The 20,122-nt window shown below is 38.3% G+C and overlaps 1 protein-coding gene across 2 annotated transcripts in view; it reads left to right on the forward strand.

Moving 5' to 3' along the window:
• Nucleotides 1-238: 238 nt before the first annotated feature.
• boc (BOC cell adhesion associated, oncogene regulated) overlaps nucleotides 239-20,122 on the forward strand; it is a 74,129-nt gene continuing 54,245 nt past the window's right edge. Inside the window, exon 1 of one of the 2 annotated variants that reach the window (XM_028800460.2) lies at nucleotides 239-677. The gene's annotated coding sequence lies outside the window, so the exon portion shown is untranslated. The remainder of the gene's footprint in view (nucleotides 678-20,122) is intronic. The other variant, XM_028800458.2, reaches the window with a different exon arrangement.

Below are 20,122 nucleotides of genomic sequence, written 5' to 3' on the forward strand. Positions count from 1 at the left end.
TTATTGGAATAGGAGTTAAGACAAAACGGATTGTGAGTGTAAGGAATTGATCTTATTGGGTACTTAGTTGGGATGGAGTAGTCCGCTCTGATTTCACTGGGGCGCTAACGGAGGGTCAGATTTCACTAAATGGGGAAGGAGGGAGGAGAAGAGTGGAAAGAAGCACATCTCACGAGGAGAAAGGATAGCCTCTAACACTGCAGCTGCAGACGGGACTTTGCGATGAATAGAAGAGGGTCTGGAACGAGTCGTACCAAATAAGGAAATAGGTGGAAGCTGCACTCATGTACTCGAAAAACGCAATTGCTTCGATCGATTTCAGAGATCGTTCTTCCCTGAAACTCTCGTCATTTCATTTTAATTCACCAAGATACCATACTTTTAAAATGTCATATATGTGTGAGCTTTTTATCTGTTAAGCTCTTTCCCAGTTTGGCGACCTCCCCCTGTCTCTGGAGTGGGAGGGTCCAGCAAAACACCAAAAGAAGGAATTGTTTTAGAGTTCAGTCATCCAAAAAAGCCCATTCGGCGTGGAGAGGAGAGCTCGGGGCTTTCAGCTTTCAAATTGTTTTCAACGACGATTTCCAACACTGGACAAAAAAAGAAAAATTACACATACTTTTTGGGATTTACCAGTATAACCGGAACACTAGAACGGACTGGAGATATAAGTTTTGGTAAGTCGCCTTTGCAATCCATTTTTGTTGACTAAAAGCGAGACAGCAAACCCCCCGCTGCCCCAGTGCGGTCTGTTTTATTTGCTGCTTGATGGTGGGAAAGATTCCCCCATATTGTGATGCGTTTTGGCCTGAGTTTATGCACAGATCGGCGCCTTTAACTGTGATTAAAAAAGGTGTCCAAAACATATTGCGGTTCCGGTATGACCAGGTCACGTTATCTAATAAGCGAGCCGTGTGGAGCTGATTCGGTTTTAGATCTACAACATTTAAGATCTAAGAGCCAAGTTAGCAAAAACACTGCATCCACGTTATATGTTCTGTCTTAATTTTCAGATATTTAATAGAATTATTTCTACCAGTATAAGGAAATGCATTTTAGAGAATAAACAAAACGTCCTTCTATCATTCCAAAACACAGTTCGAGACCCGTTTTTGTACTTCACTGTGAAGACGGTGGGATTTAGCTGATCTGATATGGGTCATTTACTCTACTATGATCATTAATGACGCAGTTGTGTACTTCATCTGAAGGTTTTGTTAATATATTGCAGTTGCGTATTCAGCTGCAAAAAAAAAACAAAAAAAAAAAAAACGTTGTGGACTAGGTTTGCCATGAAGTTACTGTTATGACCCCGCTTTGGAAAGTGTAGAATTTAACAGTGTGGTAGTATATGTGTGCATCTTCTGTACTGATTTGTGCCATTGGGCAACAAAACAGTGGATTTTTTCCACGTCTGACTACTTTAGTAAGCTTTGAATGAACGACCATGCATGGAGTCTCATATTTACATTTTTTTCAGTGTCTAGGTCTGTAGAAATCATTTTGCCCCCTTGTAAGATATATATATATATATAAATAATATAATTTTGAATGGACGGGAGGATAAATAATCAAGCAAAGTGTTTAAATTAATGCTGATCACGTTAAGAATGAACTAATGGCCTGATATACAGTATATCATTTATAAAAATTGAAATGTGCATTGCACAAACACTAAAGGTGTTACGGTCATCTCAAATCTCCAGGTTCTTGGGTTCAGATCCAATCCTGAGCTCTAACTATATGAGGTATGCATAGCCTACTGTGTGTGTGTGTGTGTGTGTATATATATATATATATATATATATATATATATATATATATATATATATATATATATATATATATATATTAATTAATCTTTATGTACACCCCTTTGGAGGTGCTTCTTGCGAAGTATTCAGTGCTGTAGGGATACGTTTGGAGCCATACTGGAATTCACAAAATGGGAGGAAAAAACAGGAAATTATGAACATCCCTTTTTATCATGTACAATACTGACCTTACCAGTGTATTTTAAAGAAATTTACTCTTTAATCTTTAAGATTTTATGAACCAGTGATGAAAATATTTGAATTAATCTGTTATGGATCATTTGCTCTCTTATACTTTATTCATTATGGCATGATTTTATACTATGGATGGGAGTGGAGACGGAGTGTAATGCAGTGCAGTGAAAGTTTCCTGTTGATCCCATCTGTGGAGATCTGCACTATAATTTTAGTTTCTCCCACTGCACCAGATTCTATTTGTGTCAGGAAACATAAATATTATTCTAAGCAAATAAGAGACATACATGAAGGATAGACTGGTGTGAAGTTCAGTACCGGTAAGCTATCCACTTAATGTATTCAGTTTATTCTGATTGTTTTTTTTTTTTTTTATAACACACTTGTATGACAAGAGCAATGGTCTTCTGTGTGTGCATATATATATATATATATATATATAATGTGTGTGTGTGGTGGACAGAAAACTGCATTTTTATGGTGGCATACTGATTAGTGGTGCTTCCTATTAGTTTTAGGGATCCAATTTCAATTTCAGGCATAATCATTGTTTGCATGGAGTATATGCTTTCTTTACGAGTCATTGTGATTTTTCTTCCACATTACAAAGATGTGAATTTTAGGTTTTTGGCATCTTTGCCTGACTTAGCCCAGTGTGGGTGTGTGTCAGTATTAACACTTTGAATTACTAGTGCTCCTTTCAGAACAGGTTTCTACCATACACTTGATACCATCAGAATAGACTGTACTGACTCCCCTTTAATTAAAAAAAACAGATTAAAATGGATAGCTGGGGTAAAGGCATATGTTTAGAGATTTAATAGATTAATATATTGTATAAAGATATTACTAGAACATGTATCATATTGTCATAAAACAGCCAAAATGAATTGTTTTTTTTTTTTCTAAAGTTGGTTTTAATCTCGTAGTGTCTGACATTTCATACTGAGACAATCTGCTGAATTTTAGCTTGTATTTCAGAGTTTAGGTGATGCCATTTGTGGTAACATCAATAAAGCAGATTTGTTCAAAACGCTGTGACTGATTGTTACAAAGCCAGATCAAGTCCATTCATGTGCTGTAGGTGAGATTCTGGGGTGAAATATTTGCATGCATTAGGCTTTAGTTTGCACCCCAATTTAGCCACAAGACTTTAATGTCACAAAAGCATTAGAAAAGTAACAATTCAATTGTTTGCAGCCAGGCATGTTTTGAGTACATCTTTTTTTTATTTTTTTTTTTTTTATATAAATATTATCTGAAACTATCTTTACTTGTAGTGAGTTACCAAATAATAATTTAGTATATTGTTGATATACTTCTGGTTCAAACTTCCCTGTGTATTCTAGGTCCACAGACTACCTGTTTGACCAGTCTTCATTTTTCCCCATTGTGATGTAACAACTTTTCTCAAAAGGCCAGGCAAAATAGAAGCGCTGTGTAAAGGCTCAACATTAACCTTAAGATTTTTCTGTAATTTATTGCAATGATTTTTCAGAGCAGTTGAACCTTGCTAGTGTTAGAGATTTAAAATCTAGATACTAGAAGTCCCACTAAGTTTAAGCTAAATTTAAATGCCCTTTGGGGATACTCCAATGGTGAGGGTTATTTTTGTCCATCTGCCCTAGAAGGTTTTTTTTTTTCCTTTAAACCAATTTTTAATTAAAGAGTATTTCAGTTGCTTGGCCCACTACACACTTCATAAATGCACATCTGACCCATGAGGTTTTTTTTTTTTTTTTTTTTTGTGAGGTGGGGATAAGAATTAGTCTTTTATCCATTTACTTCCAACCTACTATCAAAAGGTTTTCATCACAACAGAAAGACCTTTGCTCATGCAGAGTCCAATACAGCTCTTACTTTTAATGTTAATTAAAATCATGATTTTCATAATATAATACACTGAACAGAAAAGATGGTATATTGTATTGTTTTAAAATTCACAGCATTATTGAATTGATTTACAATGAAGGTTTTAATTACAGCAAAGCATTTACTGCTGACTTCATGGCATGTTGTATATTTTGGCAATAAAGACATTTTTATAATAGTACCCTAGCTGAAGTTGTTGCTAGTATTTTCAAACCAATGCCTAAAAGTTTGTTTTTTAAACTACATTTTGTGAAAATGGTTTCAGTAGATGTGCTAAGGATATATGCACAGGCTCCAAAAAGACTGTACTGCTTGGATGTAAGGTAATGTGAGGATGAGAATTGTTCATGTCTGGGTTGTTTTACAGGTTTAATTTCACTAATATTTGGTATATACTATACTTTTTACAATTGATGGTCAGATGCGTCCTACAACCTACATGGGCTTTTTGTCCTTCTGATTATGACACTATACAGCCCAATCATTGGCTTCAGTCAGGAAACTTATAATGATGCAATAATTAAAGTATCCTTTCATTCATCTTGTATTTTGAGATTTTTGAGCAGGAAAAGTGGTCATGTCATTTGGTTCTAAGTGACAGTGATATCTGAAACTGCTTCAGCAGATATTCCAAGCTATTGCAGATGAATTTTGTTTTTTTTCCTTTTCCACAAATAGTTAAATAAAACTCCAAGACCAATCATTTATGAATATACTGACAATAGATATTTGAATAATTATGTTTGTAAAGTAATTCTTGAACGGGCGGCATGGTAGCGCAGCTGCCTCGCAGTTGGGTGATCTGGGGACCTGGGTTCGCTTCCCGGGTCCTCCCTGCGTGGAGTTTGCATGTTCTCCCCGTGTCTGCGTGGGTTTCCTCCGGGCGCTCCGGTTTCCTCCCACAGTCCAAAGACATGTAGGTTAGGTGGATTGGCGATTCTAAATTGGCCCTAGTGTGTGCTTGGTGTGTGGGTGTGTTTGTGTGTGTCCTGCGGTGGGTTGGCACCCTGCCCAGGATTGTTTCCTGCCTTGTGCCCTGTGTTGGCTGGGATTGGCTCCGGCAGACCCCCGTGACCCTGTGTTCGGATTCAACGGGTTGGAAAATGGATGGATGGATGGATTCTTGAACTATAAGAAGAAAGTAATGTAATGAAAGGTTTCTTCTTTTGGCCTCAGTATTTTGTGATGTATATTGTTAGTTGCGTGTGCAACCCAGCCATAGGGGATGCACAAACCAATGTGTTTCTTCATGCCGGTCCCAAGCCCGGATAAATGGGGAGGGTTACATCAGGAAGGGCATCCGGTGTTACATTTTGCCAAATCAATATACGGAGATGATCTGCTGTGGCAACCCCTAACGGGAGCAGCCAAAAGAAGAAGAAGAAGAATTGTTAGTTGTGTGTGCCATGCCTAAGCTTAAGTTTCATAAATTGTAAATACTTAAGATTTTTTTTTTTTTATCAATTAACAATGCAATGAAAAAACACCAATAGTCAATCAACTTTTAGATAGGTATAAAAGCTAAATGCATTGTGGGCTACCCAGCTTCTAGACCAGTTAAATGTCATCGCTTGAGATGTACCAGTTGTAACTAGATGTCTTACTTTATTTAATGGTTTAATTTGTTTTCCAAGTCATTATGTCATTGTTTTCAAATACAGTGTTGCTTATTATTATTTTTGTTATTAATATTTCACTCCGTACTGTTTGGGGCAGTTAGAAGTAATATTAGCAAATTGTGAAAAACATAATGTGAGTGGCAACATGTTGCATGATGGTTGAACAAGCAAGTAAGAATTTAATACTCTGTACATGTGACAGAACCACTAATAAAATGTTTCGCAAATATCTGGCCAGATTGCTATCCATTTTTTAAGCATACGTGCAACTAGACATAAACTTCATAATATTACACCTAGGAAGATTGGTTCCATTTCGGTAAGCAGTGCTCCTGCAATAGTGGTTAACATTTTACATGAGTGACTGTCACTAGTTTGTTTTCTTTAATGGATAATGGTTACATTTACTTCCAAAATTGCTGTATGGTGCATTTGTCACAATGCACACATTACAATACATCACAGCTGTTGCTAAACCACCCTAAAAAGGTAATAATATACAAATGTAGTCCCAGCATTATGAGTTGAATTTGAAAGCTTTAAACCAATCAGTGCTGTCTACCACTGCTACTTCTGTAAAAGCAACATTATGTTGCAGAGCACCCTTGTTTTTCTACTGGTAGATTCTGATGCCAGTCACTGCCATGGAAGTCTTTAAAAAATTGTGATATTGCTATTAGCTGTGCCCCTCAGTCACTCATGTTAAATTGTGCACTGAATGAGTGCTTAAAGTAGTGGTTAGGCACATAAAATTCATAGTTGTTTGGTGTGAATATAATACCAGACATTGGCGTTTAGCTTTAGATTTTAAGATTCGTAAAAATAAATAAATAAAAATAATATATAGCATATACTTTGTTCTGTTGTTCCAATTTATCCCAGGCCTGACTACTGTATATGTGAAGTTTGCATATTCATCCTCTGTTTGCTTGTCTTGTTCTCTGGATACACTTTTTTTTTTTTTTCCCTCCCACATCCCAGAGACTTGTGTTTTTGGTAGGCAATTCTAAATGAATGCATGTGAATGTGCACTGCAGTAAACATTCAAAAAGTTAGGCTCTAGCATTCAAGGTCCTGAATTGGATGAAGCAAATACAAATGATGGATGTATAAATTCTGAGAGTTTACAAAAAGTATTTAAAATAGACACTTAGACTCTGCCCAATCCTTTTTTTTGAAAAGGTATTCATTTGAATAAGCCAATATGAAACTTCCCCAGTTCCAATGGCAATGCAAATGCCTACAAGTATAATTTGTCTTTCTTGAATATGTTTAGGTACTGTATTTCTTCTCACACAGTTTAAAAAAAAAAAACTCTTAGGAAAAATTGCTGAGAACATTATTTTTTTACGAGATGGCATTTGAAATGCACATACACCCAAGGTGGTACTATAAAACTGATAGATCCTTTTTATGTATTTTTGCCATTACCCGCAATAATTAAAGACCTATTTTACCTTCTTGTGCCCCAAAGTCATTTTAGAGGATGGGAGGAAAATGTAATTTACTTCAGGATAATTGTCTGGATTTTTCCATCAATCCATTTTATGAACCTATTTTTTAGTGTTTGTTGGAGGACATGTGGAGTTTATTAAGGGAGCTTTGGGAGCAAGCCAGGCACCAACCTAGGAAGAAATGTGGGACATATGAAGAATCTACACATAAGGCTTCCCACCTAGGAATTGAATCCTAGGTCCAAACACAGTGACATGAATTTCAAAGTGATTATTTTATATATAACTGCAAATCTAACTTTATCGAAATTTCAATTTGTATGTGGAATGAGGGTATGTATGGCACATTTGCTATCATGGCACATCAAAATCAATACGACTTTCGTTTTGCTTAAGTGACTTATCAGACTTTTGACTTTGTTACTTTCACTTGGCAACAGGCTTATGCAAAATGTATATCCACCCTTAGCCACCAAAAACTAAAAATGCAACTAACTTAACACATCTGCATTCATCCCAAATAATGCCCCAACATTCCTGTATTCATTTTGAGACTCGCAGCAATATCTGGCTCAATGAAAAAAAACAACCTTCCACATGGCATCTCTCTCAAGGCATGTTACTCATACCAGGTCCATTTACATATTTTCCAGTCAACCAAACTTGCGCACCTTGGGAAGAAAATCATAGTTAATAGAGAAAAAAAATGAACATGCATTCTCCACATAGACAGTACAAGAACGAGGACTGAGACCCACACTCTTAGTTTTTTGAAATTCCAAAGTGTATAGTAAAAAAGAGGAAAAAATGTGGCATTATTACCAAAGTGTACTTGAATAAGAATTTTGCAGTTTGGTGATTGCTTTTATATTGCTGAACTTATAAAAATAAATGAACACTGTTTGTTTAAATGCTGGACAGTTCGCTCAGTATAAATGGGAAAAATCATGGCTTTCATTGCAGCTATTTTCTTTCCTTGTAAAACTAGCAAATTATTGTGTACTTTGGCAAAAGGTAAACCTTTGTGAGCGGAATGGCATTTTCAATAAATGTGTAGTTTACTGGCAGAAACTGCCATTTGCTTTAGTTGTTCCTGACATGGTCTGAACAGTGCCATGCAGTGCACTCAAACTTGCAGTGCAACTGCCGTGCAGAATAAAAAAAAATTAAAAAATATGGTCATTATTAAATATTTTGACACACAATTTCCTTTTTACTTGTTTATTTTATGCTGAGAGACCGTCTTGTTGTATAAATGCTAAGTGTTGGCGCCAGTGATATTTTATTTTGTGTTATTTATGTCGGCTATGCTATCTACTACTACACACCATATCTTCAACAAAATATAAACTGTATTGTGTGAGGTGAGAAAAGCTTTCCAAATTAATCGCAACTGTGATGTTTTACATGTTAAATATGTTCACAGCTGAAGACATGTTGGAATTGTTACATTTAACAAGTTGCTCCAAGCATGCGTGCATTATAAAAAGTCCAGATCACATTTATGTTTCTATTCGGAATTTTTGTTTTACTTTTTACCTTACCAAGCTCAGGAGTAATAGCGTCTGTTTCCTAAAGTGCCAAGCGTCGGCTTTATTGCCTGTACTATACGTAATTGCCCTTCTGAAGTGATGCGTCTCGAAGCACGTTCTGGACGACGCCTCCGCTATACCGGCACGCACTCAGTCCACAGTTCCCGCCCACAGCACGAATGCGCGCTGTTGCACACATGCACGCGCGATTGTATGCGTGTTTAGTTGAGCGAGCGCTGCATGGCCAGTGAGCGAAGTACTGATAATGAGGTCTCGGTCCAGGTAAACATAATTTGACTCGAAAGAATTATTTGTGCAAAGCTTAAGGCTCGTTGAGAGTGGCCAAAAAAAAAAATGCGCCGTCGGCTCGTTCTCAATGAGCCCTTTGTGAGTGCGCTCCGCAGCTGCTTGGCTTTGTGCAGAGATGTGCTGTCTGAAGGCTTGGAGCTGCAGCCAAGTCGTCTCGGGAGCCTGCCGCGGAGTTTAGTACCGTGAAGGATTGGAAAAGCAGAACGCTCGCGTGCCCACTTTGCAGACATCACCAGGAAAGCGCTTGCTCCCCCCCACCCAATATATTCTGAATGAAAAACTGCTTTGTAAATAACGTGTAGTTAAATAGTTTTACCAACATTTATTTAACTTTGTTGGTCAGTCACAAAATTACTGTGGGTCAAGTACTGGTAGCAAGGCAACAATTTACTTCGGATTAAACGTTAGTTAATCTTTGGCATGCTAACACTCATGCATCCATTTCGCCTCTTTCCTTACACAATTTAGTGTTGTCATCTAGTGATAATGCGGTGACTGTAATGAAGTAAAGTAATATGCAGATTGTTAGATTCTCTCTCTCTCTCTCTCTCTCTTTATGTAATGTATAAAATAGTGATAGACGTAACGGAATGACTAGACCGACCGGGAGGCCGTTTTGGAATGATGCTCAGGATGGATGTGCAATCTGGATGAGATGTTTCCTATTTTCTTCCCCAGTTAGAATAATAATATAATGGGTAGAGATGGCCTGTAAGGAGCAGTTGTTCCCAGAGTATGGTAGGTGACAGTGCTCCTGTGGCATAGCTCCTGTTTTTTTCCCCCACATTATGGTAGGTGACAGTGCTCCTGTGGCATAGCTCCTAGTTTTTGTTTTTTTTTTCTTTGTTCTTTTAAACACCAGTCCGGCTACATGGAAAATGTAGTACTGAAGGGCAGCCCTGTAGCTTGCCGTGATGGGAGTCCCTTGCTTTATGGTGGTTCCACCTGACCAGGAAATGCTTCCTGGTTGCTGAGTTCAGGCACCAGAAGTACTCCCAGTCTACCGTAAAAAGGAGCTGCCTCACCTCACTCTTGCCTGGAAGTAGTAGAAGAAGGAAAGGGAGAAATAATTGTTTTTGAAGAAAGTCTGCAAATGTAATGTTTTGAATAATAGGCCTTTTGAACTAAGTGTTCGTATGGTTGTGTCCGAGATTTTGGGATCATGGACAACCCTGTATGGGGGTGTGTGATTTATATATATATATATATATATATATATATATATATATACACACTAGGGGGCTTTGCTTGCCAACCTCCCTGGCCTGCGCTACGCACCAGCCACTTCACGTCTCTGCTGCTAATGCAAGTGGATGTCATTTTCACCAAACAACAAATTTACTAATTCTTGCAGATACAGTGGTGTGAAAAACTATTTGCCCCCTTCCTGATTTCTTATTCTTTTGCATGTTTGTCACACAAAATGTTTCTGATCATCAAACACATTTAACCATTAGTCAAATATAACACAAGTAAACACAAAATGCAGTTTTTAAATGATGGTTTTTATTATTTAGGGAGAAAAAAAATCCAAACCTACATGGCCCTGTGTGAAAAAGTAATTGCCCCCTTGTTAAAAAAATAACCTAACTGTGGTGTATCACACCTGAGTTCAATTTCCGTAGCCACCCCCAGGCCTGATTACTGCCACACCTGTTTCAATCAAGAAATCACTTAAATAGGAGCTGCCTGACACAGAGAAGTAGACCAAAAGCACCTCAAAAGCTAGACATCATGCCAAGATCCAAAGAAATTCAGGAACAAATGAGAACAGAAGTAATTGAGATCTATCAGTCTGGTAAAGGTTATAAAGCCATTTCTAAAGCTTTGGGACTCCAGCGAACCACAGTGAGAGCCATTATCCACAAATGGCAAAAACATGGAACAGTGGTGAACCTTCCCAGGAGTGGCCGGCCGACCAAAATTACCCCAAGAGCGCAGAGACGACTCATCCGAGAGGTCACAAAAGACCCCAGGACAACGTCTAAAGAACTGCAGGCCTCACTTGCCTCAATTAAGGTCAGCGTTCACGACTCCACCATAAGAAAGAGACTGGGCAAAAACGGCCTGCATGGCAGATTTCCAAGACGCAAACCACTGTTAAGCAAAAAGAACATTAGGGCTCGTCTCAATTTTGCTAAGAAACATCTCAATGATTGCCAAGACTTTTGGGAAAATACCTTGTGGACTGATGAGACAAAAGTTGAACTTTTTGGAAGGCAAATGTCCCGTTACATCTGGCGTAAAAGGAACACAGCATTTCAGAAAAAGAACATCATACCAACAGTAAAATATGGTGGTGGTAGTGTGATGGTCTGGGGTTGTTTTGCTGCTTCAGGACCTGGAAGGCTTGCTGTGATAGGTGGAACCATGAATTCTACTGTCTACCAAAAAATCCTGAAGGAGAATGTCCGGCCATCTGTTCGTCAACTCAAGCTGAAGCGATCTTGGGTGCTGCAACAGGACAATGACCCAAAACACACCAGCAAATCCACCTCTGAATGGCTGAAGAAAAACAAAATGAAGACTTTGGAGTAGCCTAGTCAAAGTCCTGACCTGAATCCAATTGAGATGCTATGGCATGACCTTAAAAAGGCGGTTCATGCTAGAAAACCCTCAAATAAAGCTGAATTACAACAATTTTGCAAAGATGAGTGGGCCAAAATTCCTCCAGAGCGCTGTAATAGACTCATTGCAAGTTATCGCAAACGCTTGATTGCAGTTATTGCTGCTAAGGGTGGCCCAACCAGTTATTAGGTTCAGGGGGCAATTACTTTTTCACACAGGGCCATGTAGGTTTGGATTTTTTTTTCTCCCTAAATAATAAAAACCACCATTTACAAACTGCATTTTGTGTTTACTTGTGTTATATTTGACTAATGGTTAAATGTGTTTGATGATCAGAAACATTTTGTGTGACAAACATGCAAAAGAATAAGAAATCAGGAAGGGGGCAAATAGTTTTTCACACCACTGTACGTCACTTCATTTGAAAGAAACACTGCTTTTTGCTGATGGCAGCACGAATTAGACAGTCTACAAGTCTCCGAGTTAAAGTTCGATCTCTTTTCGTTGTTCCGTTATTTCACCGAGTAATAATTTGTTTGTTTGTACTAATGAGATTTTTACAATCATTTTTTTGAGACTTTCGAATTTTCATACTTGCACATGCAGAGCAGGTTTGAGATAATGAATCACGGCAACGTTTTTGAATTCTTTATAACGTTCTACTTTGTCATCTACTCTTTGTCTTTTATTTCCGGCCCCAGGCATGGTTAAATCTCTTGGCAGAAAGTCTTGTCTCGCGGGACGAGAAAGTATCTCTCTGAAAGTCACATTTCGTCCCAGGCTAAAAAGTCTTGTCTGTTCCCAGGATTTTATCATTATTATTATATGTCAATGTCAGTTTATTTATATAGCACATTTAAAACAACATAGGAATGCTGTGGCCAAAGTGCTTTACAATAAAAGAAGAAAAAAACATACAATTAAATACAATTAACATACATAACATAAATAGAAATAAAATAAATGAACATAAATAAATAATAAATAGAAGTAAGATTATACATACTAGGGGGCTTCGCCCCCTGCTCGCTTCGCTCGCCAACCCCCGTGTTTGGTTTTCCTGATACACTTTTAAGATTTTTTTTTTTCTTTGAATTGTTGCTATTTCATTAGTTTCACTTTTATTTCAGAACGTCTGGTAAAGCAATATATGTAATCTTGCGAGTCCCAATATGCTGAGTCTTTTTAATGAGGTCAGGACAGGTTTCTCTGTTTGGAATTTCAGCACAGACAAGACGATCTACGTCAACAGCAGTTAATAATTTTTTTTACAAAGTAAAAAAGTAAGTAGAGTTCTGCATTGGACTTCTGTCTTTAAAGTTGTGCTATTTTCCTCTCACAGTACCAAAAGTACATGGGGTTACCAAGGTGATACCTCAGCTTTTGTCTAGGTTTTTGTGCAAGGGCTAGACAGAACGTTTTTGACTCCTGGGGTAAATGTAGCTTTTTAAATAAGCAGACAGATAAATATATACACACTAACAAAGTAACCAATAAATGCATGTGCGGTAAACTCCGTTTTTGAAATTCTCAAGATTCTTTATTTGTCACATGCATAGTTATACAGGACAACACGCAGTGAAATGCATCCTGATCTGCTTATCAAAAACTGTGCAAAGTTAGAAGAATATCAGTTAAATTAACAAAAAGTCATAGATTGAAAGATAACAGTATAGTAGAACATAATAAATAAGTAAAATTATGTGAATAAAGTAGAATTAAGTGTTATGGTGCAATAGTGTAGTAATTATTGTGCAAAACCAAAGTTAGACTGGTGCATAGTTAAATGAGGCAGTTTGTTTGCGCTACTGCGATCTTTACTTTCTTTTTTTATATTTTATAATTTTCCTACTTTCATATCCTTTAACTTTCTCTTTTTTTTTAAATTTTTTTTTTTAACCTTTCTAATTTCACTTGTTTCATAGTCTTTAACCTGCTCTGCATGTGTTTAGCGTCAACGTTTGTAAACATCTTTATGAAGTTCTAGTTTGTCATTTTACTCATTGTCTTTTAATTCTGAGCCGTACAATACATAGAACAGAATAAATCCTCAATACAATATAAAAATAAAAATTCTAGAAGTACGGAGTAGAATTTCACATTAGATGATATCACATAATATGATTTGGATTTGTTTTAAGTCCTGGAGACCTCATTCATCAAGCTGCCTCCCCCATTTTGCCATTCAACATCTGAAATCGCGCTAATCCGATGAAAGAACCCCTCATTCCCACGTCCCCATTTATCAGGGATGACTTTACCTTAGGCAGGCAATCTGCAATTTAAAGAGATTATTTTCTTGTGAATTGTTTCATATGCATTATTTTCACATTTACTTTAAAACCTTTTGTAAAAACAATACTTGTTTCTTTATTTCCTGCCCCGCTCGTGTTTACATCTCTTTCTTCCCAGACGTATAATACTGCTCGTGTTGTGAAGGGTGTTGTGGCTGAACGTACGCTAAGGATATGCCTTTGGATCATTTGCTCTCTTTTTGCTGCTTGCTAGCTGCCTCTTCTGCCTGTCGCATGTCGTTGTTTTAAGAGCTCCGAGCACATGATGCTTGCCTGCCAAAAGCAATCCAACAACTGCTAGATTAGAGGTCTGTTGACTTGTTTTAAATGATGGCTCACTGCCTGGTCTCGCATGACTTAGTAAAAGCAAAACCTGTCTTTTATTTCTGGCCCCAGGCGTGTTTGAATCCTTTCTTGCAGGATGTATAACGCTGCTCGCGTTCGTTTGGGGTAGCTGCCGTCGTGCTACCCTTCGATCTTTTTAAAGCCTGTACAGCCTCTGTCCTTTTTGCTACGGCCCTGGGACAATCTCTTAGCACCAAGTCTCATGTTTACAGTCCCCGCGAGACACACCGTGGCAAGTCTCCTTGGTCTCGCGGGTCTTTTAAATGTCTTTCGAGATTATCACGTATCGTAGCCTTGCATTTGCTTTCCATTCCAGGATTTCCTTTTATTTATTTATATATATATATATATATATATATATACAGTCATAGCCGAAATTATCGTCACCCCTGGAATTTTCCCAGAAAATGCACCATTTCTCCCAGAAAAGTATTGAAATTACAAATGTGTTTGTATACAGTAATCCCTCCTCCATCGCGGGGGTTGCGTTCCAGAGCCACCCGCGAAATAAGAAAATCCGCGAAGTAGAAACCATATGTTTATATGGTTATTTTTATATTGTCATGCTTGGGTCACAGATTTGTGCAGAAACACAGGAGGTTGTAGAGAGACAGGAACGTTATTCAAACACTGTAAACAAACATTTGTCTCTTTTTCAAAAGTTTAAACTGTGCTCCATGACAAGACAGAGATGACAGTTCTGTCTCACAATTAAAAGAATGCAAACATATCTTCCTCTTCAAAGGAGTGCGTGTCAGGAGCACAGAATGTCACATAGATAGAGAAAACAATCTCTAGCAAACAAATCAATAGGGCTGTTTGGCTTTTAAGTATGCGAAGCACCGCGGCACAAAGCTGTTGAAGGCGGCAGCTCACACCCCCTCTGTCAGGAACAGGGAGAGAGAGTTAGAGAGAGACAGAGTTTGTTTTTCAGTCAAAAATCAATACGTGCCCTTCGAGCTTTTAAGTATGCGAAGCACAGTGCAGCATGTCATTTCAGGAAGCAGCTGCACCAAAGATAGCAACGTGAAGATAATCTTTCAGCATTTTTAGACGAGCGTCCGTATCGTCTAGGTGTGCGAACAGCCCCCCTGCTCAATCCCCATACGTCAGGATCAGAGAAACTCAGCGCAAGAGAGAGAGAAAAGTAAGCAATCTAGCTTCTCAGCCATCTGCCAATAGCGTCCCTTGTATGAAATCAACTGGGCAAACCAACTGAGGAAGCATGTACCAGAAATTAAAAGACCCATTGTCCGCAGAAATCCGCGACCCAGCAAAAAATCTGCGATATATATTTAAATATGCTTACATATAAAATCCGCGATGGAGTGAAGCCGCGAAAGGCGAAGCGCGATATAGCGAAGGATCACTGTATACATGTTTATTTCCTTTATGTGCATTGGAACAACACAAAAAAACAGAGAAAAAAAGCCAAATCTGCCATCATGTCACACAGAACTCTAAAAATGGGCCGGACAAAATTATTGGCACCCGTTCAAAATTGTGGGTAAATCGTTTTATTTCAAGCATATGATGCTCATTTGAACTCACCTGTGGCAAGAAACAGGTGCTGGCAATATAGCAATCACACCTGAAGCCAGTTAACATGGAGAAAAGTTGACTCAACCTTTCTGTTGTGTGTCTGAGTGTGCCACACTAAGCATGGAGAACAGAAAGAAGAGCAGAGAATTGTCTGAGGACTTGAGAACAAAACTTGTGGAAAAATATCAACAATCTCAAGGCTACAAGTCCATCTCCAGAGATCTTCATGTTCCTTTGTCCACTGTGCGCAACATAATCAAGAATTTCACAACACATGGCACTGTAGCTAATCTCCCTGGACGTGGACGAAAGAGAAAAATTGATAAAAGACTGCAACGGAGGATAGTCCGAATGGTGGATAAACAACCCCAATCAACTTCAAAACATATTCAAGCTGTTCTGCAGACTCAGGGTGCAACAGTGTCAGCTCAAACTATCCGTCGACATCTGAATGAAATGAAACACTATGGCAGGAGAGCCAGGAGGACCCCACTGCTGACACAGAAACATAAAAAAGCCAGACTGGAGTTTTCCAAAATTTACATGAGTAAGCCAAAATCCTTCTGGGCAAACGTCTTGTGGACAGATGAGACCAAGGTAGAGCTTTTTGGTAAAGCTCATCATTCTACTGTTTACAGAAAACGGAATGAGGCCTACGAAGAAAAGAACACAGTACCTACAGTCAAACATGGTGGAGGTTCTAAAATGTTTTGGGGATGTTTTGCTGCCTCTGGCACTGGATGCCTTGACTGTGTGCAAGGCATCATGAAATCTGAAGACTACCAAAAGATATTGGGGCGCAATGTAGGGCCCAGTGTCAGAAAGCTAGGTCTGTGTCAGAGGTCATGGGTGTTCCAGCAGGACAATGACCCCAAACATACCTCTGAAAGCACTCAGAAATGGTTGAAGACAAGGTGCTGGAGAGTTCTGAAGTGGCCAGCAATGAGTCCGGATCTAAATCCGATTGAACACTTATGGAGAGATCTCAAAATTGCTGTTGGGAGAAGGCGCCCTTCAAATCTGAGAAACCTTGAGCAGTTTGCAAAAGAAGAGTGGTCGGAAATTCCAGTTGAGAGGTGTAACAAGCTTGTTGATGGTTATAGGAAGCGCTTGATTTCAGTTATTTTTTCCAAAGGGCGTGCAACTAAATATTAAGTAAAAGGTGCCAATAATTTTGTCCAGCCCAGTTTTTGAGTTTTGTGTGAAGTGATGTCAGATTTGGCTTTTTTTTTCTCTGTTTTTTTTGTGTTGTTCCAATGTACATAAAGGAAATAAACATGTGTATACCAAAACATTTGTAATTGCAACAATTTTCTGCATGATGCATTTTCAAGTAAAATTCCAGGGGTGCCGATAATTTCGGCCATGACTGTGTGTGTGTATATATATATATATATATATATATATATATATATATATATATATATATATATATATATATATATATAATATACTAGACATTAAGCCCGTTACAATAACGCAATAACGGGCACTAGAATAGTAGTGCATAAACATTAGTAGGAACAGTCTATATTAAATGGCAAAGGACCATCTATTTTCTGTTACAGTAATACTGGCTTGTATGTGGCTGTAATATGCGTCACTGTATTGTGTGTCTTTAATTTTCTCTCACAGTAATACGTCTCTCCAGCAAGTATTTTAATCTGTGCTGGCGTGCAGCTGATTATTGTATGTATGGCGTCTCCCCAGCAACGGATTTGATGTGCGCGAAAATAAATCTACTTTTAAGAGTCATCCTATTGTAATATCATGAAAATTCGTATATTTAGGAAAACACTTTACCAGACCAAGTTTGTTAATCACAAATCTGACATCCTCAGAGTGAACACTCGCACAACAACAAACACTAATCCCACCTCTTTGCATCTCAGTACCCGATTGGATTTTTCGTGCGTTATGTTTTAGGTCTTACCTCATTTACCGAAATCCGATTGGATCGGCCGCGCAATATTTTATAGGTCCCGCCCTCTCTGTCTTGTGTGACACGTCAGGTGGCCTTTGAAGCATCGCACCGTGCCCTGCGCATGCGCACTTCGCCAGAAGACACACACACATGGACGCACACAGGGATTTTATTAAAGAGGATATATAATACGTATATGTGTGTGTGTGTGTGTGTGTGTGTGTGTGTGTGTGTATATATATGTATATACATATGTGTGTGTGTGTGTGTATATATATATATGTATATACATATGTGTGTGTGTGTGTATATATATATATGTATATATATATGTGTGTGTGTGTGTATATGTATATGTGTGTGTGTGTATATATATATATATAATATAATGTGTATATGTGAAGTCAAAATTATGTTACCATTTGAGTGGTGAAAACAATTTATTCACAAAGCATACTTCATATGTACAAGATTTACAGGAATGTCTCAACCTGTTCGCCATCATGTACAACACAAAAAAAACAATGAGCAACAGTACCATTTAAAGCCCTGACACACATTTCATGGGTAATAGATGATACCACAGTCCGTATTCTGTCCCTCAGGTCATTGATATCACGAATTTTCCTGCTATATACATGCTCCTTACCCATTCCTCATAACCAGAAATCACAGGGTGTCAAATCAGGGGAGTGTGGAGGCCATGGTTATGGTCCACTACCACCTATCCATCGACCTGGAAAGGTGTGGTCAAGATAAAAATAATCCATTAGTGTTAACATAATTTTGACTCACCCTATATAATAATAATATATGGAAGAGAAGGTCTGTGATACGGTTTGCATATTTGCAACTGGAGATCCACAAAGGGAGAAAAATGAATCATAAAGTAGTTTTTATTCCTGAGCTTTCAATATATATATATATATATATATATATATATATATTCACGACATTCGTAGTCTGAATCACAGTCTGAATGTATGGGTGGTTACCTACCAGGTAACGCTTGTGGTTGGTCAGCAAGTCGGCTAACATCCGCCACGATGCCCTCAGTTGTGAGAAGCAGATCATAGAATGGTTGAAATTGTTTACTGTCAAATAATGCAAAGAGTACGCGACACGTGTTTCACCCTAATTCTGGGCTCATCAGGCGTACACACTCTACTGCACTTCCTCTCGGGAATCGAACCTCGGACGTCAGCGCTAGAGGCGAAGCCCCTAACGTTGCGCCACGCCGTGTGGTTCGTTTATTTGACAGCATGTAGATCGGGGTAATTACATTCACGGCATTCGTAGTCTGAATCACAATCTGATTGTATGGGTGGTTACCTACCAGGTAACGCTTGTGGTTGGTCAGCAAGTCGGCTAACATCCGTCACGATGCCCTCAGTTGTGAGAAGCAGATCATAGAATGGTTGAAATAGTTTACTGTCAAATAATGCAAAGAGTATGCAACACGTGTTTCGCCCTAATTCTAGGCTCATCAGGCGTACACACTCTACTGCACTCCCTCTCGGGAATTGAACCTCGGACGTCAGCGCTAGAGGCGAAGCCACTAACGTTGCGCCACGGCGTGTGGTTCGTTTATTTGACAGAATGTAGATCGGGGTAATTACATTCACGGCATTCGTAGTCTGAATCACAATCTGATATAAATTAATATATTACACATTTTGACTTTTGTTTACCTAATGGTCTGTCACCAGAAGTGCAAAATACAACCAAATGACTCAAGTCGTGTACCATATGATATTTTCGTGTGCCCAGTCTTATACCATATTCTGAATTCGCCCCTTCTCCCCTTAGATGCCAAAATTGGCCTTTACGTCTATGTTTAATGCTATTATTTGATATTTCTGCACCCAGACCTTTTATTACATACTTAGGTTTCCCCTATTTTGTTTGTCACTACTTTGCTCAAGTGAATGTTTTGCACTGTGTTAAAATTCAAAATTTGAAATTTCCCCTGTTACAATAGCAACGCAACACATTTTATTTACCCCTGCCTGCATTAGAGTGAATAGTTAATTGGAGATGTCTGCTAATCCCGGTTAGATAAAGTGACCTGGGTGTGGCCAGTGGAGCAGATGTGTTATAAGATCGTTTTAACATCTTACAGTATGCTGTGAGAACAATTGGTAAGAACCTGCTTTCAATTTGAATGTGTAGGTACAGTATATTTATGAAGTATATTATGCACTAATTCTTCTTACTTAAAAACAATGTTGGGTCTGGACAGTGTAAATATTCAGTTACCTGAGGTGAGGTTATTTACAAATTAAAGATTAAAATGGCCGCTCATTAATTTTCTGTACCCTTTCAGATTTTGAGCTTATTGCAGAAGCATCACATGTTAGGAACCAACCTGATATTGTTTGCCAACCCTTTACCTATTATACACACCGCCCACACTTACTTAGTCATACATGCCAAATTTAAAGTCTTCAACCCAGTCTGTAAATTTTGGCATTGTGAAAGGAAATCCTGTGTTGGCCCAGGGAGAACATGGAGCTCCTACCTCTTGGAGCTGTAAGGGAGTAGTGCCAACCAGTGCTTCACTGCCTGGATTTTCCACTTTGTATATTTAAAATATATATATATATATATATATATATATATATATATATATATCTATCTAATAAGAAACCATG

Source organism: Erpetoichthys calabaricus, chromosome 4, assembly GCF_900747795.2.
Source record: "Erpetoichthys calabaricus chromosome 4, fErpCal1.3, whole genome shotgun sequence".
NCBI classification, from domain to species: domain Eukaryota; kingdom Metazoa; phylum Chordata; class Cladistia; order Polypteriformes; family Polypteridae; genus Erpetoichthys; species Erpetoichthys calabaricus.